Raw genomic sequence first — 18851 nt, 5'->3', positions numbered from 1 at the left:
ACACACTCAGACACATCTTTTCTTGTCTTCTGTATTCATTTTTAACTTTGTTTTTAGGAACACAAATAATGCGTTAATACCGTGATGGCTAAGCTAGTTGCCCGTTGCTTAGCAACCTGCTGCCACTCCAGGATATGGCAAGCAGCCTCTCCTTGGGCAAAGGAATCCACTGTTTTGAGCTTGTCGTGAACCCCAGACCCCCTTCACATTTTGCACCTCCACAGATCCATGCCCATGAGAAAATGCAGTGTGATTTTCTGAGTTTTGAAAACGTACACAAAAGCCACCATACGGTACACACCATTTTTTGTTGTTCTTTAAACTCAAGATATTTTTTAATATGGTGGCCATCGAACTGCTACAATAGTGGATATGACCACTGAGTGCTGGCAATATGGCAGGGGGAAATGAATTTTTAGTTTTATCTAATTTTGGCAAATATAAATTTCAGTAGCTACATGTGGCTGGCTGGTAGCTACTGTACTGGACAGAAAGCAAAGACCCAAGTCATTCTTTTTATTTCTTTTTAAGTTAACATTTGACTATGGGAAGTTTTCAAACATACACAAAAAAGAAAGAATCATATAATGAATTCCCATGAATTCATCCTTCAGCTTTAATAATCACCAGTATGTCACTATTCCTGTTTCTAGGTTCTTCCTTTTAACTAACCTATGGTATTTCTTTGCATAAAAAATTATATTTTAGCCATCTTGCTCCTGTTGATAGGAAGCCATTTCTAATTTTCTACTAAAGCATGTAAGAGTGAACCTCATTGCACATTTCTCCTGGTGTGTGTGGCATGTGTGTATCTATGCATGTATATGTATATTTATGTGTATAAGTGTATGAATATATATGTGTATTTGTATTTGTGTATGTGTGTGCATTGGACTGCAAGGAGATCCAACCAGTCCATCCTAAAGGAAATCAGTCCCGAATATTCATTGGAAGGACTGATGCTAAAGTGGAAACTCCAACACTTTGGCCACCTGATGCGAAGAATTGACTCATTGGAAAAGACCCTGATGATGGGAAAGATTGAAGGTGGAAGGAGAAGGGGATGACACAGGGTGAGATGGTTGGATGGCATCACCTACTCGATGGACATGAGTTTGAGCAAGCTCCAGGAGCTGTTGATGGACAGGGAGGCCTGGCGTGCTGCAGTCCATGGGGTTGCAAAGAGTCAAGACACAACTGAGGGACTGAACTATACTGAACATAGCAAACATTCACACACTTACAGAACATATGCATACATACACATGTATGCACAAACATCAGTTCAGGTCAGTTCAGTCACTCAGTCATGTCCGACTCTTTGCAACCCCATGGACTGAAGCATGCCAGGCCTCCCTGTCCATCAACAACTCCCGGAGCTTGCTCAAACTCATGTCCATCGAGTAGGTGATGCCATCCAACCATCTCACCCTGTGTCATCCCCTTCTCCTTCCACCTTCAATCTTTCCCAGCATCAGGGTCTTTTCCAATGAGTCAGTTCTTCACATCAGGTGGCCAAAGTATTGGAGCTTCAGCTTCAGCATCAATCCTTCCAATGAATATTCAGGACTGATTTCCTTTAGGATTGACTGGTTTGATCTCTTTGCCATACAAGGGACTCTCAAGAATCTTCTCCAACACCACAGTTCAAAAGCATCAATTCTTCAGTGCTCAGCTTTCTTTATAGTCCACCTCTCACATCCATATGTGACTACTGGAAAAACCATAGCTTTGACTAGATGGATCTTTGTTGGCAAAGTAATGTCTCTGCTTTTTAATATGCTGTCTAGGTTGGTCATAGCTTTTCTTCCAAGGAGCAAGCTTCTTTTAATTTCATGGCTGCAGTCACTATCTGCAGTGATTTTTGAGGTCCCCAAAATAAAGTCTCTCACTGTTTCCATTGTTTCCCCATCTATTTGCCATGAAGTGATGGGACCAGATGCCATGACCTTAGTTTTCTGAATGTTTAGTGTGCTATGTATGTATGTGTATATATATGTGTGTATATGTATATATGTGTGTGTGTTTATCTGTGTGTATGTGTGTTAACTATGCATATGTGTGTATGTATATGTGTCAGTAAGTGTGAATGTATATATATATGCTGCTGCTGCTAAGTCGCTTCAGTCGTGTCCAACTCTGTGTGACCCCATAGATCGCAGCCCACCAGGCTCCCCTGTCCCTGGGATTCTCCAGGCAAGAACACTGGAGTGGGTTGCCATTTCCTTCTCCAATGCATGAAAATGAAAAGTGAAAGTGAAGTCGCTCAGTCGTGCCTGACTCTTAGCGACCCCATGGACTGCAGCCCACCAGGCTCCCCCATCCATGGGATTTTCCAGGCAAGAGTACTGAAGCGGGATGCCATTGCCTTCTCCATATATATATATATATATGTGTGTGTGTGTGTGTGTGTGTGTATAAGTGTATATATAGGTATTGGGTTGACCAAAGATTTCATTTGCACTTTTGTGTAAGATGTTATGGAAAATGTCAAGTGAACTTTTTGCTAACCATACATACACACACATATATATATAAAGTGAAAGTCGCTCAGTCATGTCCGACTCTTTGCGACCCGATGGACTATACAATTCATGAGATTCCCTAGGCCAGAATACTGGAGTGGGTAGCCTTTCCCTTCTCCAGGGGATCTTCCCAACCCAGGGATCAAACCCAGGTCTCCCGCAAGGCAGGCAGATTCTTTACCAGCTGAGTCACAAGGGAAGCATACACACACACACACACACACACACACCCCACACACACACAGCCTGTGTATTTGTCTCAGTGTGTATGCATACGCACATGTGCATGTCTTTCTCTAGGGCAGAAACTTAGAAGCAGATCATGGAGTAGGTGCACTTTTAGCATGCACAATGCCATTTGCCCATGCGTTTCCATAAGCAGTGAAACAGACACAACACAGAAACCTGACCTGGGCCCTGGTAGGGCTCACGGGGCACTTGCTCCACCCATCCAGCTTGATGGATGCTTGAGCTGGTTCCCATGGTGTTCAGCCTCTGGCCACCCCACTGGCAACCCCTGTGGGTCCCTGGATTCAGGGCAGGATAAAGGCAGGTCAGATTAGTGACACAAAGTTCCTCTGGTTTCCTAATCATTTTATCATTCCTAAATTTCTCTCTCCACCCCCAGGGATTTTTATTTTTCCCTCCTGTGGCCTTGTCTTTGCAGGCAGGGGACCATCAGTGTTTTTAGATGCTACTTGAATGAGTTTTTCCAGGCAAATACTTTCCCATAAAGATGCAATTAACACAAGGAGTCTGAAGCTTGGGGATGAGAAAACTTAAACCATGTTGCTTTTCCAACAGCTCACAAAGTTCTACTCTGCTTTCAGGAACCCTGGTGCTGCAAACACACGCTTTTCACTGAGAAATGCCTCCATGTTGGAATGCTTAGGGATTATCTAAGTAACTCTGCATTTTACACTATTAAGAGAACTAGCATCTGTTTAGCTACTGTGGCCCCCATCGCTAATACCAAGGCGGGGATTTTCGCTAAGCTGATCAGTTAAAAAAAAAAAAAAAAAATTTTTTTTTAAACTAACAACACAAAAAGAGGCGATCAGGTTCTAGAAAAGGGAACAAAGGAAAAATAGGATGAGTGACCTAACTTATTATTATCACAGGGACTGAAGTCTGGCCTTTTCCTTCTTGGAAAATGACGGAAACAGTTTAGAGAGTAAATCGTGAGTTGATTAACTCAAGTCATTGGTTTTAGGTGCTGGACCTGGGCCCTGGTTGTGAGTGGGAGAGGAGATGGAACAGACACCTCTTCTGTAGACCCTGGTGGGGACAGGCAGTGCTGTGATGTGGTCTGGGTAGGTCCCCAAGGAACCTGTATTGGTGATTGTGTCTGCAGGACTTGTGCTATTTGGTTTCCATCATGGGAAGAGGGGGCTTCCCTTGTAGCTCAGCTGGTAAAGAATCTGCCTTTAGAATCCCAGGAGACCTGGGATCAATTTCTGGGAAGATCCCCTGGAGAAGGGATAGACTACCCACCTAGTATTCCTGGGCTTCCGTGATGGCTCAGCTGGTAAAGAATCCTCCTGCAATGTGGGAGACCTGGGTTCTATCCTGGGTTGGGCAGATCCCTTGGAGAGGGGAACGACTATCCACTCCAGTATTCTGGCCTGGAGAATTCCATGGACTGTATAGGGGTCACAGAGAGTTAGACACAACTGAGCGACTTTCACCTTCACGGGAAGAGGGCTTAAGAGCTTTTAAGGACCCCTTTCAGTGATTAGCGGAGGCACCCTCATCTCCAGTGTCAGAGATCAGACACGAAAATTTCTGTGACTCTGAGAGAGGTGAGCCTGGGGCCCAGCATCTGATGGCCTTCCCATCACTTCCATGAGGGCCCCGTGTGGGGGACGTGAGTCAGGATTCCTTGTTACAAGAGCTCCCCCAGGATCTCCTGAAATCACGGAGTAATGAGGGAGGTCTTTCCTCTTCTGAGTTCATCTTGTGCAGTTCTGACTTTTCCCTGTATTTCTAGAGACTTCTGGGTACGTCTGATCAGGCCTCACTGAGTAGGTGGGTATTCACTCCACCCCCACCCCTTCACGGTGTGGCACCAGGGACAGGTGAGGCGCCTTCATCTTCCTCCACTCTCTCGTGATGACCGCCAACCACCCCCGCTTCTCCGACACACACAACTGATACTTAACCAGCCTAACACCAAATGCCATGTGAATGGAACCCCCAGTAACCACCCTGCCAACTAGAAGATGACCCCATCCAGCACCTAACACCTTTACAGTCACCTGAGCTATTCATGTCTCCAGAGGCTGCACAGACAGGCCAGAAGCAGGACACAGCCTGCCATCTTGATTTTTCTCACTTTTTCTGGAAATATCTGAGCCCCCTTAAGGGCTGCTTCTTCAAGTTTTTACAGTTGCAGGTAGCAGAATATCATAAAAAGGGCTTAGGTATGGAATTTGGGTGGGTCTCAGTTTGGAATCCTATATAGCTAAAATGTTAATTAACCTCTCAGCCTCACTGTTCCCACCTGTAAAATGGAGATAACAGGACCTAAGAGGTTTTTTTTTTTTTTTGTAATTGAGAAGTAATTGACTTATAACCTTATATTCATTTCTAAGATATAGCATGATGATTCAATATTTATATATTGTGAAATGATGACCGCACTAAGTCTAGTTAACATCCACCACCACACATAGTTACAAAATTTTTTTCTTGTAGTGAGAACTTGGAAGATCTATTCTCTTAGTAACTTTCAAATATACAACACATTATATTAACTATAGTCACCACGCTGTACATAATACCTTCAGTTCTTATTTAACTTTGAGTTTGTACCTCTTGACCTCCCCTGCCCGTTTCGATAATACTAGGAGAATTAACCATTTCACGATCACTTATAATCCTAGAAGTATTATCAAAACCTTAGAAACACAAATACCAATTCCTGATGCATGATTAGCCATCATCCGATTTTTATTTCCCCCTGGAATTTTGTTCTTGTTCAGTTAAAGTCAGCACCACTATAAACATAGCCAGGCCATATGCTGTTTATGATACGTACAAACTCACAACTCCGTTTTATGCAGGATACATTTAAAGATTCACTTCAGAACCTTTTATTTTTTAAAATGTTTTATTGAAATATAGTTGCTTTACAATAGTGTCAGTTTCTGCTGTACAGCAAGGTGATTCGGTTATATGTATACATATATCCCCTTCTTTTTGAATCTCCTTCCTGTTATAGGGATTGCAAAGAGTTGGAAATGACTGAGCACACACCCACACATGCACGCACATGCACGCACACACACACACATGTCCATTTAGGTCACCACAAAGCACTGAGTAGAGTTCCCTGTGCTATACAGTCGCTTCTCATTAGTTACCAACTTTGTACAAGGTGTTAATAGTGTATATATGTCAATCCCAATTTCCAAATCATCCCACCACCCCTTTCCACTTTGGTATCTATATGTTGGTTCTCTCTGTCTGTGTCTCTATTTCTGCTTTGTAAATAAGATTGTCTATACCACTTTTTTCAGGTTGTATACATATGCTGCTGCTGCTACTGCTAAATCGCTTCAGTCGTGTCCAACTCTGTGAGACCCCATAGACGGCAGCCCACGAGCTCCCCCATCCCTGAGGTTCTCCAGGCAAGAACACTGGAGTGGGTTGCCATTTCCTTCTCCAATGCATGAAAGTGAAAAGTGAAAGTGAAGATGCTCAGTTGTGTCCGACTCTTAGTGACCCCATGGACTGCAGCCCACCAGGCTCCTCCATCCATGGGATTTTCCAGGCAAGAATACTGGAGTAGGTTGCCATATGCATTAATATACAATATTTGTTCTTCTCTTTCTGACTTCCTTCACTCTGTATGACAGACTCTAGGTCCATCCACATCTCTACAAGTGACCCAACTTTGTTCCTTTTTATGGCTGTGTGATATTCTAATGTATATATGTACCATATATTCTTTATCCATTCTTCGTTGATGGACATTTAGGTTGCTTCCATGTCCTGGCTGTTGTAAACAGTGCTGCAATGAATATCAGGGCACTTTGGCGCCTTTTAGATCACTCACTGTCATGAGAGAATTGGAAGTTAGGAAACAAGAAAAGGTCCACGAAGTTGCAGAGCCAGAGAGGAGCTGTAAGAACCTCTCTTGTGCACTGCTGTCCTTCCTGACAGCCCACTCCAGTATCTTGCCGGAAAAATCCCATGGACAGAGGAGCCTAGTGGGCTAGAGTCCACGGGGTCCCCAAAAAGTCAGACGTGACTTAGTGACTAAGCTTGCACTCAGCCTTCCTAGCATCTCCATGGCATAAAATGCAATACACCCAAAACAGCTTGAGAAGGAAATCTGATCTGCAGCTTGATTCACAGCAGAGAATGGGAGTAGGTGGGAAGGTTTGAACATGGGTGAGGCTGGCTGGTGTCTTCACAGCCTGCCTCCTATTCTGAGCTAGGACTGCTGACCTCCTGCTGAATGGCCTGCAACGCTCAGGTCTGGAAGGGTTTGACCCTGGCTGGCTGGACTGTAGATGGTGGGACCACTCCTTTCCAGCCCTGGGTGCTGTGTGTTATTCCTCAACTATTTCATGGGCATTTTACTTAGTGGAGCCTGAAGTCAGAACCCTAAAAGGCTCGTTGTTAACCAGATAAGCTTTAATCAGCCATTCACTTAGATTCTGTCCCACCTTCCCAGGTGCGGCTTCCAGAACTCAGTTCTGTCTCATCTGGACAGCTCTCCAGGTCAAGCCACAGTTCTTTCTTTGACCAGCCTTTAACCAGTTATCTCCTCCACTGCCAGGAGGCCAATACTTGCCTTTTGGCTGAAGAGGGGGACTCTCCCTTGGGTCCCCTCCAAGGCCAAGGATGTCTCTAAATCATACACAGTCTTATGGAAAGGTAGCCCCTGAAAGAGACCCCCTGGCAGGAATGACTCACTCTTGAACTTTGACTCCACTGTCATTCCACACATGGGGTCCCTGCACGAGAAAATAGGGGCACTTAGGCAAACCAAGCACCTAGTATCACTCAGCTCAGGGAAACATGTTCCTTAAACTACAGCCAACAAACCCAGCCATTTACCCCTTAGCATTTGAGTTTTCTGAGTTCTTTTGTGCATGCCTCTAGTAATTCTAAAGTGCCAAATAGCTTTTCACTCGTTACAATGAAAAATTCCGGAGAGATACCTAGCGCTGCAGGGAGAGCACTGGGGGCTGCCAGAGGCTGGTTGCTGCAGAGCTGGAGAACGGGAATGGATGGATGGCCAGACTCTTTGCTGCCCTCTGGCCTGCAAGTGTCCACAGACCTCCTCTCCTGGGCTCCCCTAGAGCGCATCCCCTGGTCGCTGCACTTAGAAGTGTCCCCTGTGCCCGTGACCACTCAGCTTCCATGCGGGTCCTGGGACTTTGGAGAGGATGCCAAGTCTTCTAGAACATCGGAAGCCCCCTCCACTTCTAAGAGTCTCTAGGCTGAGGCAAAGCATCTATGTCCAGGACCTATTTGGGTGGGAGAGCAGGCCAGGATTAGCTTTTCTCCTCTGGAATGGGTGGGCTGAGGCTGGGTAGGCCAAGCCAGAGATGCAGGGGCCAGCCAGGTTGGCATCTTGGTGACTTAGACACCCAGGAAGGCAACTCCTTCTTTGCTCCAGCCAACAGCTGCCAGGCAGGCAGACCAGCCTGGTATGGCCCCAAATTCTAATTTTTCAAACCAAACTAAAAAAAAATCTGCATTTTTATGTAGGACCTCTAATTTCAAAGAACTGGCAACTCAGTTCTCCTTCCTTTCGTAATCTTTCCTCCCTCTTTCCTTGTCTAGCGCCCTTGCTTGCTCCCTCCAGCCTTCCCTGTCTTTCTTTTAAACATTGTACTCTGCAGTACACTTGTCTGAGGACCAGCAGGGCCCCCTGTGCCTCTGGAGAGGGTCCCTCTGGGTCTGAGCTCCTTGGCTCCAACCAGCATCTCTGAAGCATATGCTGCCGATAAGACAGCCAAGGTCCGGACATCCTGCTTGCCTCATTATTACTGCCAGCAAGGCTGCTTTGTGGGCTGCCCCAGGAAGGAGGTTTAATCATCCTCCAAGTAGCTCGAGCCGGTGTACTCCCTGCAGCCGAGACGGCGCGTCCCCCATGTATGTTTTCTGTTGTTTGTTTCAGTCACCCTGGTTTTGAAGCCATAACTGGGAGGATCTTGTTTCTACTTTTTAACAGACTGTTGGCTTCACACGTAGCTTGAGGAAAACAGTGGCAGCTGCCTAAACACATACCAGATACTGAAATCACAGGAGGCAGCTCTAAAAAAAAATCAGTGCTAGCAGCCAGAAGGAGGGGGACGCAGTGGATTTTGTCAGGCTCTTTGGCTACCTGCACATGCCATGAGAGTCCTGGGGGGGAACCAAGATCAGAGATGTTGGCAGGACAGGGGAATTAGTTGATGGCAGTCAGGCATTGGCCACCTGTGGCTCCCAGGGCACTCACCCATTCATTCATTCAGTAAGTATTTACTGAATGCTCCCATGGTTGATATGGCCCAAATGCTGGGGAGAGAGAAGATAAAGTCTCTCTTTCATGTGTTTTCCTGTCTAGTGAGAGAGGAGACACACTTAGCAAGTTCAGTTCAGTTCAGTTGCTCCGTCGTGTCTGACTCTTTGCGACCCCATGAACCGCAGCACGCCAGGCCTCCCTGTTCATCACCAACTCCCAGAGTCCACCCAAACCCATGTCCATTGAGTCGGTGATGCCATCCAACCATCTCATTCTCTGTCGTCCCCTTCTCTTCCTGCCCTCAATCTTTCCCAGCATCAGGGTCTTTTCAAATGAGTCAGCTCTTCACATCAGGTGGCCAAAGTACTGGAGTTTCAGCTTTAGCATCACTCCTTCCAAAAAACACCCAGGACTGATCTTCTTTAGGATGGACTGGTTGAATCTCCTTGCAGTCCAAGGGACTCTCAAGAGTCTTCTCCAACACCACAGTTCAAAAGCATCAATTCTTCTGCACTCGGCTTTCTTTATAGTCCAACTCGCACATCCATACATGACTACTGGAAAAAACCATAGCCTTGACTTTGTTGCTTTTAAATATGCTATCTAGGTTGGTCATAACTTCTTCCAAGGAGTAAGCGTCTTTTAATTTCATGGCTGCAATCACCATCCGCAGCAATTTTGGAGCCCAGAAAAATAAAGTCAGCCACTGTTTGCCCATCTATTTGCCATGAGGAACCAACAAATAAATGACCATCACTTTGGAGGGAATAAGAAGAAGAACTAGGAAGACAGTCAAATAGGGTGGAATGGGGTGAGAGCTACTTGGGCAGGAATGAGGTCAGCTCCTGCCTTGATGCACTTCTTTTCTCCAGACTTCCTAGCATCACCCAGCATTAAATGCATCCTGTTTCCTCCCACCAGAAGGTAGGCGCCATGATGGTGGGAACTGTCTTTTGTTCTCTGTGGCTTGTCCAGTGCCTGGAACAGTGTCAGGCATGTGGCAGGTGCTCAGTGAGCTGTGTTGGAGGTAATGAAAAGGAGCCTAACTGTGCAGATCTAGGGGAGAGCACACAGGGACAGGTGACCACAAGCCAAGCATCTTTGAGGAGGAATAAGCAGGTCGGTGTGGTCCAGGTGGAGGGCAAGCTGGGCAGGTGAAATCAGGGGAGTCCAGATAGACGTGGGGGCACATCAGATATCAGCCTCTGCTGTATTGAGAAGTTTAGATTTTATTCTAACCACAAAGAGGAGCCATCAGATGCTTCTGAGTTTTCTGGGGCTATTGTAACAGGTCACCTCAAGTTGATGGGCCTAAAACAACACAGATGTATCATCTCAGAGCTCTGGAGGTCAGAAGTGCACAGTGGGTCTCATGGGGCTAACATCAAGGGGTCTGCAGGGCTGTGTTCATTCTATAGGCTGTAAGGAAAGGCCTGTTTTCTCACCTTTTCCAGCTTCTAGAGGCTGCACACACTTCTTGGCTCGTGGACCCTTCCTCCATCTTCATAGCCAGCAAATATGAGTTGTGTCCTTTCCATGAGGCATTATATTTTTTTACAAATTTTTACTTTTTTATTTGGAGAGCAGTCAGGTGACACAGTGGTAAAGAATCCTCCTGCCAAGCAGGAGATATGGGTTTAATCCCTAGTGGGGAAGATCCCCTGGAGGAGTAAATGGCAACCCCCTCCAGTATTCTTGCCTGAGAAATCCCATGGACAGTGGAGCCCGGTGAGCTACAGTCTATAGGGTCACAAAAAAGTCAGATACAGCTTAGTGATTAAACAACAGCTTATTTATCCATCCCTTTGACTGCACACCAGGTCTTACTTGTGGTATGTGGGATCTTAGTTCCCTGACCACAGATTGAACCTAGGCCCCCTCCATTAGGAGTTCAGATCCACTGGTCCATCGGGGAAATCTCCAAGGCATCATTCTGACCCTCTTGTCCTTCCTTCTCCTGCCACTTGTAAGGACCCTGTGGTGACACTGGACTCACCAAGACATCCCAGGAGCAGCTTTCCATCTTAGAGTCAGCTCAGTTATCAACCTTCATTCCGCCTGCAGCCTGAATTGTGTTTCTTCCTGCAGTATGTTCGCAGATCTGGGGATGAGGATGCAGTTTTGAGGTCCTGGACTGAGGTTTCCAGTGTAGAGATCACTCTAACTCTGCATGGGGGGATGGGTCGCCATCCAGCCACACACACTGGTGCTCTGGCCCGAGGTCACAGGGGACAGAAGAGAAGGCAACAGATTCCGAGTCTCTTTAGGGATCAGATCCTGCGCTAGCCTTGTGGGGGTTTTGGTAGAAGCTGTCATTTCAAAGAGCTTTAGCCTGTCCTCAGGATGTGTGTTACCAACTTCTGGAGAGTGGGCTCTGATGCCTTACAGCAACGGATCTCAAGGCTGGTCCCAGACCACCAGCAGCAGCATCCCCTGATCATGGGAGAGCTTGTTAGAAATGGGCATGCTCCACCCTGCCCTCTAGACTCTGGAGAAGGGGCGGCAGTCCTATGTGCAGAAGCCATCGTCAGAACATCTGAGCCAGCCCAGGTCTGTTCTGACACCCAGAGCCTGGAATTCTGTTGTGCACATGATCTGAGGCAGCCAGCCAGCAGGGTGGCCTTTGGGAAGGTCAGGAGGCCCTTTCTTACCTTTTTCTGTAAGACTACTTATTGTGGATATCACAGGTGGAGCCCCTGGACAGAGGCTACCTGTAGTGAGATTAAAGGAGTCCCTGGGCCCTGGATTTTTTTGTGGAAACATCTGCAAACTGAGCACAGACATGATCTTTAGGAAAGATGTTCTTAATACTCATCAGCATCCCCCAAGACCCTGTAAAAGGATTAAGTAGCTCCATTCTGTGTGCTGGGCTTCCCAGGTGGCTCAGACTGTGAAGAATCTGCCTGCACTGCAGGAGACCCAGGTTCGATCCCTGTGTTGGACAGATTCCCCTGGAGAAGGGAATGGCAACCCAGTCCCATATTCTTGCCTGGAGAATTCCATGGACTGTAGCCCCCTGGGCTCCTCAGTCCTTGGAGTCCCAAAGAGTGGGACAAGACTGAGCTACTAACACTTTGACTTTCTTTCTCATTCTGTATGCTGGACCTCAGGAGGGAACAATAATTGAACACATCCTGGACACAGAACACTGCTTTAACCATTTTATATGCATTGACATATTTACTATCTCAGGAGGGAGATATTATCATTACTGTCCCCATTTTACAGATAAGGAATTTGAGGCACAAAGAGACAAAATGCCTCACTCTAGACCACACAGCTGCTTAGGGGTGGAGACAGGATCCAGCCAGGGGTCGCCAGGCTTCAGCCCCAGAGAGTTTGCAGACCCTAGCTGCACTCTACACCTGGTGGCCTGACTGTGGCCCCTGGGCTCCGCCTCACCATCTGCTTGTAGGGCCTGCAGCTGAGAATCGTGTCTACATTTTTAAATGGTTGCATTTGAATGGTTATATAACTGCTTACGTAATGTCCTAGATTTTTGCCTCTTGGTCTAAAATATTGGCTATCTATAAATGCCTGCTATCTAGACCTTTAAGAAAATTTTGCTGCTGGTGCTGTCTCTCTCTCCCTCTTCTTCTTACTCTCATGGTCACTCTGTCCGTCTGTCTCTCTGGAGAAGCTGTGTGCACACGACACAGACTCTTCCCTCCAGGGAGAGAGGGAGTTAGTGCTTTGAAGAACTCTGGGGGAAGGGATTTCTATAAAACACTGCAGCAGCCCCTGGGGGTAGATGGTTACCATTCCTATTTCATCGATAAAGAAACAGGCCCATGAAGGTAGTCTTTTGCCCATCAGCCAGGTTTTCAAGCTAGGATTTCAACTCCAAAGCACACTTCTTTCTCAACCTCCTGTTCCTTTTGATCTGAGGGAGTTTGTGTTCCAGTTTGACAAAATAGGACTTGAGCATGAGAGAGCCTCACCCCAGGGCATCAGAGAGGACCACAGTACATGGACAGACTGTGGGTAGGGAAGATAATCAGGGAGGGTCAATGCTGGCCAGAGATAGCAAAGAAGACTTCCCGGAGGAGGCAAGGCAGGAACAAGTAGTATTCAAACTGCCTTACACAAAAAGGGAACTTATATGCTCCTCTTTCTCATAGCTGCATGGCAATTTCTGGCTTCAGGTGTAGAGGGTTCTCATTATAAATCTGCAAGCAGTGGAAACCTGAAAATTTGTGGTTCTTTGAATGAGGGGCTTTTTTCTTCTTAGACAACAAAAAGTCCCAGGAAACTTCTTGTCTTGACAGGCAACATCTCAGCATCATTACTGTAAACAGCACCTGATTGATCCCCCACTTGTTCCAGGAAATGACTGGCCACACCCAGCCTGTGACATTGAATAGACTTCATCTTCTGAAATAGCCCCACACTTTCCCTTGCCCCTAGGCAGATAACCAAAGATTATCAAAAGTAGCAAAAGACCTATTGGGAAGTCTCTCCCAGTTCGAATTTCCCAACATTATAGAACTCTTGTCAATCTGACACTATCATGGGGCTCCCATCTTTTATTCTGTAAAATTTCTTCTCATTCCTAAGATCTTTGAACCCCTGCTGAAAAGAAGCTGACAGTGGATGGGCTTCCTTACTGCAAGTATATGAATTCATAGTCTTTCTTGTCTCAGAATTATTTTTGTCATTGATGGTCCAAAGTTTGGTGATCCAGGTTGGCATGATGCTTCAAGATGCCAAGTGGGACTCAGACACTGCTGGGTGTCACTAAGGCCCACCCACGAGGGCTCAGACATACCATCTTATGAAAGAACCCAAACAAACTTTTTGGCCAACCCAGAAAGTTGGCATCAGGACTCTGAAATCTGATTTGGACGACTGACACATATTAAAATATTTTAATATTTTATGATACTTGTGTGATAATATGCATTGTCTACACAATCTCTCTTCTTGTACCCTGGTACTCTGGGGGCACCTCTGCCCCTCCACATGGTAGATTCATTATACCACAGGCAGGAAAGGGAGCATTTCACAAGGACTTTTAATAACACAGGCAGGAAAAAAGACATTATCAGAAAAATAAAGCAGCAGATATACCTGTGCAACTTGGATTAACCCTCCACGTTGCTACCAGGGATGCTCACAAGGAAACCATCTGGTCAGCCCAGCATCCACTGAACCCTGTCTGGTCCCAGGATGAAGCTGAGGCATGTTGGATGCACCAGTATTTATGTTAAACTCACTACCTCCATCTCCTTGCTGCTGCCGCTGCTGCTAAGTCACTTCAGTTGTGTCCGACTCTGTGCGACCCCATAGACGGCAGCCCAACAGGCTCCCCCGTCCCTGGGATTCTCCAAGCAAGAACACTGGAGTGGGTTTCCATTTCCTTCTCCAATGCATGAAAGTGAAAAGTGAAAAGTGAAAGTGAAGTCTTTCAGTCATGTCCGACTCTTAGCGACCCTATGGACTGCAGCCTACCAGGCTTCTCCATCCATGGGATTTTCCAGGCAAGAGTACTGGAGTGGGGTGCCATCGCCTTCTCCGTCTATCTCCTTAGAAGCTGGGTATTAGAAGAAATCACAAAGAAAGGGGAGGGAGGGGAAAAGTAATTCTACCTTTAAATGATGCACCTGTTGAGAAATCATACACAGAACTATTTACACATCTTTGTTGTGTCAGTCGGCCAAGTCAGATTTCGGAGCCCTGTTGCCAAGGGAAGCTGCCTTAAAACAGTACTTTAATTGCACAACTAATATTTGAATACATGGTCTCATTTTATCAAAGAAAAGGAAAAGAAAACAACCAGGAAAGCTAAAATGTATGACCATCCAAAAGATCTAATCTCCCTTTAGGTTAACAATAATCACTTTTGTAAGTGTGATATTACATGAAAAATTTCTCCTAAACATTTAGGTGTATGTATAGGTGGACGATAGCTAGTGTGTTTCAGTTTGTTCTTATTTTAACATAATTATTTTGTGAAACTTATTAGTATTTATTAATGTTCATAAATATCAGTGTTGATATAGTTATTATTTTGATGTAAATATTTTAATGACTGTGTGATAATATGCGTTGTCTACACAGTCTCCCTTCTTGTAGCCCAGTACTCTGGGGGCACCTCTGCCCCTCCCCATGGTAGAGGATGTTTCTCTCTTCACTCCTCCTCCCCTTCTCCAAGCACCCTGCTTTCTGGGAGGTTCTGTGCTGTTCCTCCTTCAGCTGAAGGCTTTTGTCCCAGGGTAGAGATAGGGAAGAGTCTGGGTGGGGCTTCCCTAATGGCTTTCTAATATACTCCATACTTTTTTCTTGATTTATAGTTGATATACAGTGTTTCAAATGTACTGCAAAGTGATTCAGTTACATACATATACATAGATACATATCTATTCCTTTTCAGATTATTTTCCATTATAGGTAATTACAAAATATCAAATACAGTTCCCTGTGCTCTACAGTAAATCCCTGTTGTTTCTCTCTTTTATACATAGTAGTTTGTGTCTGTTAATCCCAAACTCCTAATTTACCCCTCCCCACCCATTTCCCTGGTAATCGTATGTTTGTTTTCTATATCTTGTACATGCCTTTTAATTTTTTTTTGTATTTTTAAGTTTTTATTGGTATAGTTGATTTACAATGCTATTTAGTTTCAGGTGTACTGCAAATTGAATCAGTTATAGAAATGATGCTAAAGCTGAAACTTCAGTACTTTGGCCACCTCATGCAAAGAGTTGACTCACTGGAAAAGACTCTGATGCTGGGAGGGATTGGGGGCAGGAGAAGGGGACGACAGAGGATGAGATGGCTGGATGGCATCACTGACTCGATGGACGTGAGTTTGAGTGAACTCCGGGAGTTGGTGATGGACAGGAAGGCCTGGTGTGCTGAGATTCATGGGGTCGCAAAGAGTCGAACACGACTGAAGGACTGAACTGAACTGAACTGAACTGATACATATACACACCTTTTTTAGATTCTTTACCGATATAGGCCATTACAGAGTATTGAGTAAAAGACCCATATGGTAGGTCCTATTTAGTTATCTATTTTATATGTAGTAGTGTGTATATGAGAAGGCAATGGCACCCCACTCCAGTACTCTTGCCTGGAAAATCCCATGGATGGAGGAGCCTAGTAGGCTGCAGCCCATGAGGTCGCTAAGAGTCGGGCACGACTCAGTGACTTCACTTTCACTTTTCACTTTCATGCATTGGAGAAGGAAATGGCAACCCACTCCAGTGTTCTTGCCTGGAGAATCCCAGGGATGGGGGAGCCTGGTGGGCTGCCATCTATGGGGTCACACAGAGTCGGACATGACTGAAGCGACTTAGCAGCAGCAGCAGCAGTGTGTATATGTTAATCTCAATCTCCCAATTTATCCTTCCTCTCCCTTAACCCTGGTAACCATAAGTTTGTTTTCTACATCTGTAGCTCTGTTTCTGTTTTGTAGATAAGTTCATTTTTGTACCTGCCTTTTAAAGTTTGTGAATTTCCAAAGAAAGGTGTCTCTTTCTGAAACAACTGCAAACAGCGTTCAGTGCAAAGCTCCAGCTGTATACCCTTGCAGAAACAGTAGAGGGCCCAGAGTGAGAGTGTGTGAGTAACAGCTGCTCAGTCGTGTCCAACTCTTTGCAACCCCATGGACTGTAGCCCGCCAGGCTCCTCTGTCCATGGAATTCTCCAGGCAAGAATACTGGAGTAGGTTGCCATGCCCTTCTCCAGGGGCTCTTCTGACCCAGGGATCGAACCCAAGTCTCCCTCATTGCAGGCAGATTCTTTACTGTCTGAGCTTGCAGGGAAGCCAAGAGGGCCCTGAAGGGTGCCCATATTCTATAAAGAATTCAAGTGGAAAGTGCTAGTCACTCGGTTGTGTCCGATTCTTTGTGACCCCCATGGACTGTAGCCCACCATGCTCCTCTATCCAAGGGATTTTCCTTGGCGAGAATACTGGAGTGGGTTGCCATTTCCTTCTTCACAGGATCTTTCCGATCCAGGGATCGAACCTGGGTCTCCTGAATGGCAGGAAGATTCTTTACTGTCTGAGCCACCAGGGAAGCATAAAGAATTCAAAAACAGCAACAAAGCTGGGTAAAAGTTGCTCTGCCATCCTGAACACTTTGGGCTGGAAATGACTTACCACTTGGAAACATCAAGAGTGGTAAAATATTTCACCCTCCCTTTACTGCCTGGTGCAAACACCTCCTCCAAGATATTGGTCCAAGGTGCCTGTATCACTTCCCTTCCCAGCCTGGCCAATCAGAAAGCACTGTGTCATCACATGACCAGCTTATACTTGTAAACAATTACTAAGGCACACATCTCAGCTACTGTATCACATCGGCCTGGTTATGTCTACCCATCTTCATTCTCCCCTGTGGCTGGTTTCCTTGCTTGAGCTTAGAGTTCTGTGAGCTTGATAACCATGGTTTATTTATCTGTATATTCCCGACAGAAACCAGGCAGCATGAGACACAGCAGAGGCTCCCCATTAATATTTATGAAATGGAGAACATTCCTCATAATATCCCTCAGTTGGGGTGTTTTTCTTTTCTGAGATTAATGTTAAGACCGAGATAGAAGTCTTGGCCCTGCAATATTAAATAAGAACATTTGTAAGCTCAACAACCTCATCAATCAAGAACAGGATATTGAGGATCAGTTAGTTCAAAGTGATGGGAAGTGCATCTCAGACAGACTTAAGCCGTGAAGAGAAACATCCAGAGACACTCTGGTTTCGGGCGTGGATGGATTGAGGGACTCAGGTTCTTGACTGTTCTTTGCTCAGTGTTAACTTGATTGATCTTCAAGCTTCAGCATTGCTAGACTGCCATGGCAGGAGATGGTAATAGTCCTCTCACTTATTTTTACCAAGCTGACACTCTGTAGGAAAAACATAACTGGAAAAGAGATGGGAACTTAGAGAAAGCAGATGTCCTGAAGGAGGTGAGCATGTGGGTCCTGTGTTCAAATACTGATTCTAGTACTCTTAGCTGGGTTGTTAGGTGAGCCAACGTGGGTTGTAAAAGAATTCACATAAGTATTAAGAAGGGAAGAAAAAAGTTTTTATTCACTTTCCAAGAGAGGAGAGGGACCAGGCACATAGAGTGGCATTGGCCCTGAAGGATGGGTCACTGAGTCTTTTATTGAGTTTAAAGGGCAAGGTGCAGGAAAAATGGGGTGAGTTCATATTTGTTTTTTGGCCCACAGTTGTAGCCAACCTGGCTGTACTTCTGTGGGATGTGCTTTTCTTGAAAACAGAATTGCTGTCTTCAGTAAATTTCAAGTTTGAAAGAGACTTGAGAGTGACCCTTGACAGCATTACTCCATTTTGAACCATATTAGGTGGACTTATGTGGGTGATTTACATAACCTCAGTTTCCTTGTATGTAAAATGGGATCATAAGAGTACTTAGCATATGAAAGCAAAAGTGTTAGTCTCTCAGTCCTGTCTGACTCTGCGACGCCTCGGACTGTAGCCCAACAGGCTCCTCTGTCCATGGGATTTTCCTGGCAAAAATACCGGAGTGGGTTGCCATTTCCTGCTCCAGGGGATCTTCCTGGAGATCGTCCCTTTGACCCCGGGATCAAACCCGTGTCTCCTGCATTACAGGCAGATGCTTTATGGCATGAGCCAGGGAGGCCATTGCTGCTGCGTTCATCCCTCCGTATTCATAACCAGGTTTTATGAGGTTAATATTTCACTTGTCAGCTAAGGGGCTTTTCTTCCCCCTTGAATGTTCAGAATTCTCCCCTCTCACTTCTCCATCCTTCGTGGAAGTCTGTTTAAATGTACTCTTTCACAATATGAAGAGTTAAAGCCCATATATAATGAAGGAAAACACTTTCATCTTCTGATGGATTCTTTCCTCTATTTTGTTTATTCAACC

This window comes from Bubalus kerabau, chromosome 16, assembly GCF_029407905.1.
Source record: "Bubalus kerabau isolate K-KA32 ecotype Philippines breed swamp buffalo chromosome 16, PCC_UOA_SB_1v2, whole genome shotgun sequence".
In the NCBI taxonomy this organism is placed as follows: domain Eukaryota; kingdom Metazoa; phylum Chordata; class Mammalia; order Artiodactyla; family Bovidae; genus Bubalus; species Bubalus kerabau.
This window is presented reverse-complemented; position numbering follows the sequence as displayed.